Genomic DNA, 13314 nt, shown 5'->3' on the forward strand with positions numbered 1-13314 from the left:
CCTAAGGATCAAACTCTCTCTCTCTCTCTCTCTCTCTGATCATACACTCACTTCCTGCATTGGGCTGTGTGTGTGTGTGTGTGCAGAGAGAAAGAAAGCAACTAGTCTTCACAGATCAAAAGCCCTCAAACATCACTCTTCGTGTTATGCATTTCCTTCCCCTCTAAAGTTTCGCCAAATCCTGCGTTTCCCAGCACGCACGCACACACGCACGCGCACGCACACACACCTCAGGGAATACATCTCAAATAAGCAACTTCCGTTCTGCGCGACTCAAACTTGCCTCCTCGCGTCAACGCGACTGCACAACCACCGCTCTGGACGCAAACCGCTGGCCGCTCATGCACGCGACCCACACGCACACAAAGAGGAAAAACAAGCCGCAGGAAGCTCACCTCACTTCGGTAGCGACGCGCGCGCCCGTTCAGCAGTCCATCGCGCACGCTCTCTCTCGAGTGTTGTGGAAGCGGCACGAAGAGAAGCGATGCAGGCGAAGAAGAAACAAAGATGAGCGCGCGCGCGAGAGAGAGAGAGAGAGAGAGAGAGGTAGAACAGCGGCGGAGGAGACGGACTGAGTGACAGACCCGGAGACGATACGAGCTGCCCCTCCGCCTGCCTGCCCCTCCAGCTTGACGTCAGAGCAGTCACGTGACCTCGCTCTGCTCTGGAGGGGGGGGGGGGGGGGGGAGAGAGACGGAGAAGCCCGTGTTGCCGTGGTAACAGGCTGCACAGAAATGATTTCCCATAGGTCACCCAACGTGCACGCGCACGCAGACAGGTTTCGAGTTGTTTTCTCCTTCTTCGTCTTCATCTTTTTCTCTTCTCCACCTTCTTCTTACTGTTCTTCTCCTTCTTCATCCTATTCTTCACCTTCTTACTCCTCTTCTCCCTCCTCTTCCTCTTCTTCTTCTCTACCTCCTCTTCTTCTCCTATTTCTTCCTCTTCTTCTCATCCCTCCTCCTCTTCTTCTCCTCCTCATTTTTTCTCTTTTACTCCTCTTCTCCGCCTTCTTCACCCTCTTCTTCATCTCCCTCCTCTTCCTCTTCTTATTCCCCTTCTCTTCCTCCTCTTCTTCTAATATTTCTTCCTCTTCTTCTCATTCCCCTCCTTCTCTTCTTCGTATTCTTCTCCCTCCACTTCTCCTTTTTTCTCTTCCTCTTTTCCTTTCTCCTCTTCTTCTTCTTCTTCCTCCCTCCTCCTCCTCCTTCTACTTCTTCTTCTCCTCCTTCTTCTACTTATTCTTCTTCTACTTCTCCTCCTTCTTCATCGACTTCTTCTTCTCCTACTTCTCCTCCTCCTTCTACTTCTTCTTCTCCTACTTCTTCTTCTTCTACTTCTCCTCCTCCTCCTTCTGTGTTATTCTGTCCTTGTCTGATTGTCCGTATAGTTGGTTGTTATGCTGTTATGTAATTTTTATTTATCTGTTATTGTGTAACTATTAAAAACTTTAAATAAACGTATTTCTAACAACCAACATCTCAAATTGACTTTGACTCTCCATAATAAATATAGTTTTATTATAAGTTATTTATGATGAACTAAGTGAGTTAACTAGCTTCTGCTGACTCTTACACAACATACACATGCAGCTGTATTTACATTCTGCAGGTTGCATAATGTACGTAACGTTTTTTATCCATTAAAGTAATGAACATAAATACTAAACAGCAGCTTTAAAAAATCACAAAACGCATCTGTTGTTTTCATCTCACGCGCCGGTGGTTTTTACTCTGTAAGACAACCACGATGGGAAAAAACTACATCTTATTAGTTATGCCGAGTTTCTCTACAGTCCCAGAATTGTCCCAAACGCGGTATCTTTTCATCCCAAAGGTTCTGCGCCGTGGACCCCGGGACAAAGAGATGTCCTTCATTGCTCAGCCGGCACCTCCGAGGCTCACGAGCTGACGCTGTGACGGAGAAAGAGTTGCACAACCTGTTGTTGTTATACGTGAAGTTGGTAATTAGGAGGCAGGTGATACGTTATTGGGCTGCTGGCGGTTGCACATTATCCAAAATGTTAAAATATTCCTTTCACAAATACCATGACGGCTCTATTTTTAGATTACATTATTACATCACATGTCATTCAGCAGACGCTTTTATCCAAAGCGACTTACAAAAAGTGCATTCAACCTCGAGTACAAACTAAGAACAAGAATACAGAAAGTAACATTTCCTCAACATAGTCGAACTACAAAAGTACCATAATAAGAGCTATTTAAGTGCCACTGAAGTGCTAATCTGTGTTTTAATCCAGATATGTAGCGATGTGTAAATTACTGTACGTAAAATAAACTGAATAAAGCATTTATACCTACCTGTTTACACACGAGGGGGGAGGGGGGGGGGGTAACAACAGATTACCTGAAGGGCTGTTGTGTTTTCGTGCATAAGAAATTGAATCCAATTGCATTTTTGATTGTCACATTAAATATTGTAATACTGGTACTAATGTTGCAGCTTTTGTGATTGTTTTCGGAGGGCCGTCTGGGTGCTCGTTCACGAAACAGCAATTCTGTCTTCATCTGCTGTAGAAATGCTCCGTGCCTTGTGTGAAGTTCATTTTGGGGGCGGGGCTTGTGTAACACCACGAAGAACGAGGGGGTGCAGATAAAACATTTCACGAGCCTCCTTACCCCCCCCCCCCTCCCCCTCCCCATCCTCCGCTGCCCCGAGAGCATGAAAAGCTTTTGGGCTGATGACGTTCATCTGAATAGCGTCTCCCGGCCAGTTGAAAGGAGCGCCGTGGGGCCCAGATTAGGGTCTGTTGGTGCAGGGGGTCAGCCGAGTGAAACCCCCCTCCATTGGACCGCTGTTAGTGAGGGTGTGTATGGGCGAGTGAAAAGCCCATGGATAGAGAAAAGAAATGACATCCCAAATGGACCAGAGAGAACCAACACAGAGCAGGGCAAGAGTAATTTAACAATGACTGCAAGTATATATATATATATATATATAATAATAAAAAATAAATAAATATTTATATATATATAAATAAATATATATATTTATATATATACTAATATATATATATATAAATAAATATATATATTTATTTATATATATATATTTATATATATAAATATATATTTATTTATATATATATATATATATATATATATATCTGCCGTTCATGCTCGAAAAACCCATCCAATGTGGCGGAATTAAAACAATTCAGCAAAGTAGAGTCAACATTCCTCCATAGCCATGTGAAAGAATCATTGCCAGTTATCGCTAACGCTTGATTGCAGTTGTTGCCGCCAAGCGGGCACAACCAGTTATCAGGTTCTGGGGGAAATGACTTCGGGCCAAGTAGGTTTGGATAGCATTTAGTATTTACTAAAATACTTATCCATCTTTGTCTAATATCAACATTGTTTGGTGATCTGATATGCACAAAAATAAGAAACCAGGAAGGAGGCAAATAATGTACAGATATTACAGGGGAGTAAAGGAGAGAGGCGAAGTGAGAAGCACACAGAGATGAGGTGATGTAAGACACTGAAATGAGAGTCTGCCAGGTGGGTACATTGGTTGAGGGATGAATTATTTAGACCAAAGCCTGAGTTTGGGGGGATTCGTGTGTGCACTGGTCACGCCTTAAGGTTTTTACATGGTTTATAGAAGAAAGCATCGTCCACCGTGTTGAAAAGGCCAAGTTGTATTGGTTTTATATTTCATATGGGCTTCATTTGAAGCTGGGCTGAGATGCTGTTCATCATACTGATCGGTTGGGGGACAATACAGGGGGAGTATGTGTTGCAACAGAGATAAATAACAAGAAAAAGACACATTACTGCATTTAGACGCCTGTATATACACTACTGGTCAGAAGTTTGGGGTCACCCAGACAATTTTGTGTTTACCATGAAAACTCACACTTTTTTAAATCAAATAAATAGCTAAATTAATCGAAAATATAGTCAAGACATTGACAAGGTTAGAAATAATGATTTTTATTTTAAATATTAATGTTGTTCTTCAAACTTGTGGCTCAAAGGAAGGCCAGTTTTATAGCTTCTCTCACCAGCATAACTGTTTTCAGCTGCGCTCACACAAAAAGGATTTTCAAGGGTTTTCTACCTCTCCGTTCGTCTTCTAAGGCGATAACACAATGTACCATTAGAACACTGGAGATGGGCCTCTACACACCTCTGTAGAGACTTCATTAAACACCAGAGAATAGACATGTACCACATTAACTATGTACAGAGTGTATTTATGTTAATTTAATGGTATCTTCATTGAAAAAACAGCTTTTCTTTGAAAAATAAAGACATTTCTAAGTGACTCCGGACTTTTGAATGGCACACATTCAAGGCTTTAAGGCACTAAAGCATTGGCTTCACATACAGACCTGCAGGTTGCCAGTTGTGTACCATATAACCCCCTTATCTCACCTTTTGAAAAGGCCTTTTCACTACTTTTAGACACTCTGCAGAGCACTTGTGTCGAAGCATGTGACCGCTCTTTGTGTGAGAGAGAGAGAGTTAGGATGTAGGGTGGGTGAGCAGCACTAGAGGGAATTCCTTCCTCCTGATGACTCAGGAAGCAACTGCATGGGCGGAAGAGAAAACAACTTCTCTTTCCAAGGCAAACCCTTTAGAAGTGGTTCCTCTGGGAAAGGAAACTCTCCTCACAACCGTGTCCCCGCTTCGAAGCCGACTCCTGAATAACTCTGTGTATTGTCAGGACAGGTTCATGGAAGAAACTACGGAAATTAAATGCCTGAAATTGCGAAATCAACGCTCAAAAAGCAATAATGAGAGACGACAAATGGATGCTCATCGCAGCGTCAGAAATACACGAGGGCAAAGGGCAAAAGCGCCCATAAGAAATATAATGTTACCCCTGAGGCAAAAAAAACCCCATAATTACCTCTGATAATTATGATAATTTAATAGCGTTTTGTTGTTGTGTGTGCCTCATCTGTGTTGCTTGTACTAGTACACCAAAAAAAATCAATAAATAGAATTTTTAATTATAAAAAAAAAGAAATAAGTTACAATTGTTAATAGTTGTTATGTAATAATAATAAATAACCACAAAGAAATAAGAATTCAATTTAATATGATTGTCTGATTTCTGTTTTCTGTTTGTTTTTTGTTAAAAAAAGTCAAAGAAAACACTTTGAATCTGTAGACTACAGCCTAATAGTCTTATTATTGCCTTAATAGTCTTATTATTTACATTTTTATGACAATTGCTCATATACTGTAAGCCTAAATAAGTATATTTATAATTTTTTAACAAAGGTTAAATGATATTTCACAAGTTTCAAAAAGTTGCCACCCATTTCTTTTTAAATGCCCCTGGATTTCAGTCAGTGGGGGGAAAAATTGCCCCTTAAAAAATATGTAAATGTTTTACCCTGGCTCAAGAGTGAGATGGTGATTGGCCGGTGAGATTCAAACGCTGAAGTCTGGGACCTGCACCAGAGATGCCGTCATGTTCCTCCCAGCAGCCGGGCTCCAGGTATTAGATAACGACAGATTAGCCAGTGGATAATCACCGTCGGGGAGGGCGGTGCTCTTAACGAGGGTTTGAGTGTCTTACCCAACAAATTAGCCAAAGCACGTACACGCCCACCCACACGATGTCGCCCCGACGGTCAGATGACGGTGGATGGCGTTGGTGTTTTTATTATTCATCACGATGAATAATAAAGCAAGATTGTGAGAAGAAAAAAAAGGCTAAACTTGAGGGGAACTTCTGTATTTGTCAACTTGGACCCTGTATTGCCAAGTGTTTGTGTCTCAGTGACTAATGTGGGGCAACAATCTATGAGATTGGGTATTGATGGAGGACGCTCTGAATGGGCTGCGATGTACTCGCCCGGGGAAACTCCTCACCGCTGACTCACATCCACTAAAAAGGTGGTTTTTTTCTGGCTGGTACTTTAAGGTGTCTGGAAAGGACCCGACGGTGGTGATAGGATTAATCCTTCTCTTGGAGGATAACATCACCTGATACCCATCACCGACACGCAAATAAACAAATAATCAAATGCAAAGAAAGTTATTTAACAATATGTTGGGGAGTAGTGTATACATTTATATGTTTCAGTTACAGCCCTTTGAGGGCGGCCATGAAGGAGGAGGGGGGAGGGGAGGAAGAAGAAGAAAGACGAAGAAGAAAAAAGAAGAAGAAGAAGAAGAAGAAGGTGGAGGAGGAGGGGAGGATGAGAAGGAGGAAAAAGCAGAAAAAGGAGGTGGAGGAGGAGGAGGAAAAGGAGGAGAAAGAAGAAGAAGAAGATGGTGGAGGAGGAGGATGAGAAGGAGGAAAAAGAAGAAGAAGGAGGTGGAGAAGGAGGAGAAAGAAGAAGAAGAAGGAGGTGGAGGAGGAGGAGAAGGAAGAAAGAGAAAAAGAAGTAGGAGGAGGAGGAGGAGAAAGAAGAAGGAGGAGGTGGAGGAGGAGGATGAGAAGGAGGAAAAAGAAGAAGAAGAAGGAGGAGGAGGAAGAGGATGAGAAGGAGGAAAAAGAAGAAGAAGAAGGAGGTGGAGGAGGAGGAGGAGGATATACTAGCTGTTAAAATGTTGAGTTCAAATGCACTTGGTGGTTATTCTGTGTTCTTTTAGAGTTCGAGGCCCTCGAGTCCATGAACAGGTGAGGGCAGTTTATCAGAAAAGTGCCTCTTTTAAAAAGTTCTCCTGTTCAGAGGAGCCACTTTTTCAACATAATTAAATACGTTATTACGAGCATCCCGGCAAAATGAAGTTATCTTTTAAGATATTCCAGCGTCGGGCAAAGATGAATCGATCCTTAACGTCCCGAATACATAATTTCTCTCCTCGCGGACCGGTGTGTGGACAACGAACACTCACGTCGTGGTTATGACGAGAGGGCCGAGCTTCAAGAGGAACTCTTTGGAACCATTGAGCCTTTTTTTGTCGACACGGGACAGACGCAGCGCGGTGACCGCCGCCATGCCGGGAATGCGGCGGTTGCGTAATCACAAATGTTCTGCCAACGACGACACGAGAAACCTGGCGGGCGGACAGGGAAGTCTCCCACACGCCATATGGCTGCCAATGGAACAATGCATTGTCCTGAGAGGAGATAGGGGAGAGGAGAGAGGAGAGAGGAGAGAGGGGAGAGAGGAGAGGAGAGAGGAGAGAGGAGAGAGAGGAGAGAGGAGAGAGAGGAGAGAGGAGAGGGGAGAGGAGAGAGGAGAGGAGAGGAGAGAGAGGAGAGGAGAGGAGAGGAGAGAGGAGAGGAGGGAGGAGAGGAGAGGAGAGAGGAGAGGAGAGAGGAGAGAGGAGAGAGGAGAGAGGAGAGAGGAGAGGAGGAGGAGAGGAGAGAGAGGAGACAGGAGGAGGACAGAGGAGAGAGGAGGAGGGAGGAGAGAGGAGAGGAGAGGAGGGGAAAGAGAGGAGAGGAGGGAGAGAGGAGAGAGGAGAGGAGAGGAGAGAGGAGAGGAGGAGGGAGGAGAGGGAGGAGGAGAGGAGAGAGGAGAGGAGAGGAGAGAGGAGAGGAGGAGGGAGGAGAGAGGAGAGGAGAGAGGAGGGGAGGAGAGAGGAGAGGAGAGAGGAGGAGGAGAGAGAGGAGAGGAGAGGAGGAGAGGAGAGGAGAGAGGAGAGAGGCGAGAGGCGAGAGGCGAGAGGAGAGAGGAGAGGGAGAGAGAGAGGAGAGAGGGGAGAGGAGAGAGGAGAGGAGAGGAGAGAGGAGAGGAGAGAGGAGAGGGAGAGGAGGAGGAGAGAGGAGAGGAGAGGAGAGAGGAGAGAGGAGAGAGGAGGGAGAGGAGGGAGGAGAGAGGAGAGGAGAGAGGAGAGAGGAGAGAGGGAGAGAGAGAGAGGAGAGAGGAGAGAGGAGGGAGAGAGAGGAGAGGAGAGAGAGGAGAGAGGAGAGAGGAGAGGAGGAGAGAGAAGAGAGAGGAGAGAGGAGAGAGGAGAGAGAGAGGAGGAGAGGAGAGAGGAGAGAGGAGAGGAGAGAGGAGAGAGGAGAGAGAGAGGAGAGAGGAGAGGAGAGAGGAGAGAGGAGAGAGGAGAGAGGAGAGAGGAGAGGAGAGGAGAGAGGAGAGGAGGGAGAGGAGGAGGAGGAGAGAGGAGAGAGAGGAGAGAGGAGGAGAGAGGAGAGAGGAGGAGAGGAGAGAGGAGGAGAGGAGGGGAGAGAAGAGAGGAGAGGAGAGAGGAGAGGAGAGAGAGGAGAGAGGAGAGGGAGAGAGGAGGAGAGAGGAGAGAGGAGAGAGGAGAGGGGAGAGGAGAGAGGAGAGAGGAGAGAGGAGAGAGGAGAGAGGAGAGAGGAGAGAGGAGAGAGGAGAGAGGAGAGGAGAGAGGGAGGAGAGGAGAGAGGAGAGAGGAGAGGAGGAGAGGAGAGGAGAGAGGAGAGGAGAGAGGAGAGAGGGGAGAGGAGAGGAGAGAGGAGAGGAGAGAGGGGAGAGGAGAGGAGAGGAGAGAGAGAGAGGGAGAGAGAGAGAGGAGGGAGAGAGGGAGAGGAGAGAGGGAGAGAGGAGAGGGAGAGGAGAGAGGAGAGGGAGGAGGAGGAGAGAGAGAGGAGGAGAGGAGAGAGGAGTAATCTCACCAGCAGTGAGTTTCATGCCACTTCATACACGGGGATCCGTTAAATATAGTTTCATAGTTTAATGCTAAAGTTCTTTACTTGGTGATATTTTAACAGTTTAATTAATGTTGTTGTGGTGCAGAAGGAGATTGCTATGCAGTCCTTCACAAAGACAGGTCTCACATTTTACATGTTGCCCCGGAGCGACAGTCTATTCATTTATTCATCGGCATAAATATATGAGCAAATATTATTTTGTGTGCTGTGATGGATTTGATGATATTTTGTTGCCGAGGACAACAAAGCAGAGAACAATAACGGTGAATAACGGCCACGAGTTTGAGGAACGCTCGACGGCTCGCGTCGGCGCCGTCGCTTTAATTCAGTTATTTACCAGAATAAGATCCGTCCACAGAGAAGGGATTAATGTTCTGCACCGGATGAAAGAAAAGAGACGACGGGAGAGAACTTTAAAAAGGCGAAACCGTAAACAACTAAACTGGGTTTGACATCCGCCATGTTCGACCTTCCTGGGGAGATCAATCTAAAATATATTAAAAGGAATTAGTCTTCAGTTGTCGGCGCTCGAGGCAACGATGAAACATTCTGAACTAGAACGGGCAATCGGTAGAGCGCATACCTTCACACATCACAAGATTGGGCATTGACTTATGAACATTTTGGCATTAGTTGCATGCCAATTGGATCAAAATTGACCAATGGTAATGGCTATGGTAAAAAGAAGATTTTGACCTTTTCATGACCTTGACCTTGACCTTTGACCCGATTGATTCCAAAATCTAATCAAATGGTCCCCGGATAATAACCAATTATCCCACCCAATTTCATGCGATTCGGTTTAATACTTTTTGAGTTATGCGAGTAACACGCATACAAATAAATAAAAAAATACACGGAGATCAAAACATAACCTTCCGCATTTTCAATGCGAAGGTAATGATGAGGATGAGGATGAAAAGTAGTCGATGCCAGAGCAGAAGAAGAAAAGGCAGAGATTGTTTAATGGAAGAAATTAAATCTATTCGTATATATTGTAAACAAACGGTTGAGTTTTTTTGACGTGGACACATTCACATTCACATGCTGATTATCTTAGTTCAGCATGTTCTACGGCTCTCATCTATTTTGGCAGTTGTACTATTTCTATTTTATTACTCAGACTGTCTCTATTTCTCTATAATCCAGAGTGTCATCTCCGTAATCCCGTTTACAGCCGGTAGGGAAACAGGACTGCAGATCGTAAAACAAAGAAACCCTTTTTTCTTCCAACACACTCTCCGTCCTCTGATGCAATGCGATGAAGAAGAAGAAGAAGACGAAGAAGAAGAAGAAGAGAGACGGCCGGTCGCCGTCATCTCTTCTTCTTCATGGCGGCTGCCGAGCGCCGAGCGAGATTCACCACGTCCCGTCTCGACACACATCACATCCAGTCACGTGAGAGTGTCTCTGTCACACACAGACACAGACACACACACACACACACAACACACACACAGGCACTCTGCACACGAGCGGATTACAGAGAGTCCACACACTCCACACACATCACGACCAGTGAGTCACGCTCTGGTCCTCTGAGCACGAGTCCTGACACACACACACACACACACACACAGACACACACACAGACACACACACACACACACACACAGGCACAGACTCTGCACACACACACACAGACTACACACAGACTACGCACACACACACAGGCAGACTCTGCACACGCACACACACAGACTACGCACAGACTACACACACAGGCACAGACTCTGCACACGCACACACACAGACTACGCACAGACTACACACACACAGACTACACACACACAGACTACACACACAGGCACAGACTCTGCACACGCACACACACAGACTACGCACACGCACACAGGCACAGACTCTGCACACACACACACGCACAGGCTCTTCACATGCACACGCACACGCATACGCACAGACTACACACACACACACACATAAATACGCACAGACTCTGCACAGACACGCATATGCAGACTCTTCACATGCACACACAGACTCTGCATACGCACACACACACACACACACACGCACACGCACAGTCTCCACGCACCCATTTCTAAAAGAAGACCCATCTGTTCATGTTAATTCAACGGAGAAACAGCGATAACGTTTTCAGGGGTGAACCGAAGCGGCGGCAGTAACTGTGCGTTACCGTGGTGACGACCCCCATTCCAAGACCGGACGTCATCGCAGGGGGGGTCAAAGGTCCGGCTGGAAGTGACCTGAAGTGTGAGCGTACGAGAGTTAATGTCCTCTCTACCGCCTGTCCCTGAGACGGAGAGCCCTGTGTGTGTGTGTGTGTGTGTGTGTGTGTGGTTGACAACGCGTGTGTATTAAAGAGCTAAAGGATGTTTCAAGTCATTTATCTCTTTTAATGTTAGTAACAGACGCACACACACACTTGTGCCTGATTTACGAGTGTGTGTGTGTGACGGCTGTGTTTTGGGGAGATCTGGGGTCCTGGGAACTGTGTGGAAATCACATCCAGCTTCCTCCGGCTCATCTCAAGAGTCATGGGAAACAACACAACTGACTAACAACAACAACAACAACAACAACAGGGATCGTGGAGCTGGTTTAGACCGGACGGATACGAGTTCGATAAAGAGGGCGAGAGGAGCGCGTCCTTTGATGAAATCTGGGCCTTTAGATAATCTTCTGCTTTTTACCTGCTGGTAGAAAATATGGACAAAATCTGACTTGATAATTATGATGTCATCATTTCAAAACATGATATCATACCTCATAGTTGCCCCTGAGCATGCCCGAGACAAGCAATATGCCCCAGCCACTGTTAGCACTGTTAGTACAGTTAGCTGCACGCCACCGGCTGCATGGAGGCAATAGGCATGCGCCAAATTTACGCATTTTAGACCATAATGTTGTAAATGTGAGTTCCAAGGCAGATAGATATAGGTAAATATAATATGTTTGTCTTTTCAGCCTGTGAGGAATCAGATCTGTATAAAAGGTCATACTTCAAATATTTAAACATGTTAAAATATTTGCGAGTCGCCATAAGAGGAAAGTTTTCCCCGTCTGCTGGGGAACAGAGCCACTGTGCTCTTCAGAGAAATGACCTAATTAACGAGGAGTTAAGTATTTAGATCAGACAAAGAGAGTTGGAAAAAAAGAAAAGCTCAGATCTCATTTCAGGCCCAAACCAAAGAGTACAGGCTAAGTGCTAAAAACAGCTCAAAAACAGTCTGCTGTATAGAAACTAGACAAAAGACGAATAGATTAAACAAAATAAAAGTCAAAGTGATGGGAAAGGATTCATCGACTGGATTTCAAAGGCATTGTATTTGTCCACAGGAGGTTTCAAACGTAATGAAAGACTGTTTTTTATTAATGCACCAGGGTAAAAAAGAAATCTATCGCCAATGACGTGCATCTAACGTGCGATGTGGAGCGAATGAAGGCCGACGAAAAACATCACCGCGCTTCATCTGTACGAGAATGGAGGATTTCAGTTCATCATTTTGCTTTTTTTCTAAAGCAAACAGCCGACTCATTACACAGTAATTACCCTTCAATTACGGGGTATTCTTATCAAACCTCGAGTTACGTGTCCGGCTCTTTTTCAAGCACGCCAACGGCTCGTCTCGGCAGACGGAAAAAAAACATGAAAGCTTTTTTTCCTGTCGGATGAACAAAGAAAAGTTTGAGAAACAGCTTCACCTGAGAAACAGGAGAGCTGCACTCAGAATAACACAAACCAACAACCAAGAGCAACACACACCATGACGCAACCGTGTGTCCATATATGGGACTATTTATTACCCCATGTCTTTATATAGCTGTCACTTCCAGCCAGGGGAGGAAATTTACATATTTTTTTCAGGGTGATTTTTGCCCCCACTGACTGAAATCCAGGGGCATTAAAAAATATATTGGGGGCACTTTTTGAAACTTGTGAAATAACATTTAACCTTTGTTCAAACATAATAAATATACTTATTCAGGCTTAAAGTATATGAGCAATTGTCATAAATATGTCAATAATAAGACTATTAGGCAATAGTTTACAGATTCAAGGTGTTTTCTTAGTTTTTTTTCACAAAAATCAAACAGAAAACATATATCAGACAATTATATTTAATTTTATTCTTAATTCTTTGTGGTTATTTCTTGTTATAACATTTCTTTTAACAATTATAACTTTTTAACATGTTTTTGGACCGTTGCAATTTCACAACTTGAGTGACGCCATAGAAGAACCATTTCTGGGTCCACAAAGAACCTTTCAAACCAGGGTTCTCTAAAGAACCATTTCCTTAAAGAGTTCTCTAAAGAACCTATAAAGGTGTCTAAAAGAACCTTCAAAATATGGTTCTTTAAGGCACCATTTCTGGGTCCACAAAGAACCTTCCAAACCAGGGTTCTCTAAAGAACCATGTCCTTAAAGAGTTCTCTAAATAACCTATAAAGGTGTCTCAAAGAACCTTCAAAACATGGTTCTTTAAGGCACCATTTCTGGTTCCACAAAGAACCTTCCAAACCAGGGTTCTTTAAAGAAAAAAAAACCCTCAAAGAGTTCTTCAAAAACATATACAGATGTCTCAAAGAACCTTTAAAACATGGTTCTTTAAAGAACCATGTTCTTAAAGAGTTCTTCAAAGAACCTATAAAGGTGTCTCAAAGTAGCTTCAAAACATGGTTCTTTAAGGAACCATTTCTGGTTCCACAAACAACCTTTCAAACCAGGGTTCTCTAAAGAACCATGTCCTTAAAGAGTTCTTCAAAGAA

The 13314-nt window shown here is 44.4% G+C and overlaps 1 protein-coding gene across 2 annotated transcripts in view; it reads right to left on the reverse strand.

The window, feature by feature from the left end:
- Nucleotides 1-13314, reverse strand: part of LOC130206041 (neurocalcin-delta A) — a 64481-nt gene that overhangs the window by 34968 nt on the left and 16199 nt on the right. The window contains exon 1 of one of the 2 annotated variants that reach the window (XM_056433739.1): nt 396-627. The exons of the other annotated variant lie outside the window; for it this stretch is intronic. The gene's annotated coding sequence lies outside the window, so the exon portion shown is untranslated. Of the gene's footprint in view, nt 1-395; nt 628-13314 lie in introns of those variants that run through there. 2 annotated transcript variants of the gene reach the window in all.

This window comes from Pseudoliparis swirei, chromosome 16, assembly GCF_029220125.1.
Source record: "Pseudoliparis swirei isolate HS2019 ecotype Mariana Trench chromosome 16, NWPU_hadal_v1, whole genome shotgun sequence".
NCBI lineage: Eukaryota > Metazoa > Chordata > Actinopteri > Perciformes > Liparidae > Pseudoliparis > Pseudoliparis swirei.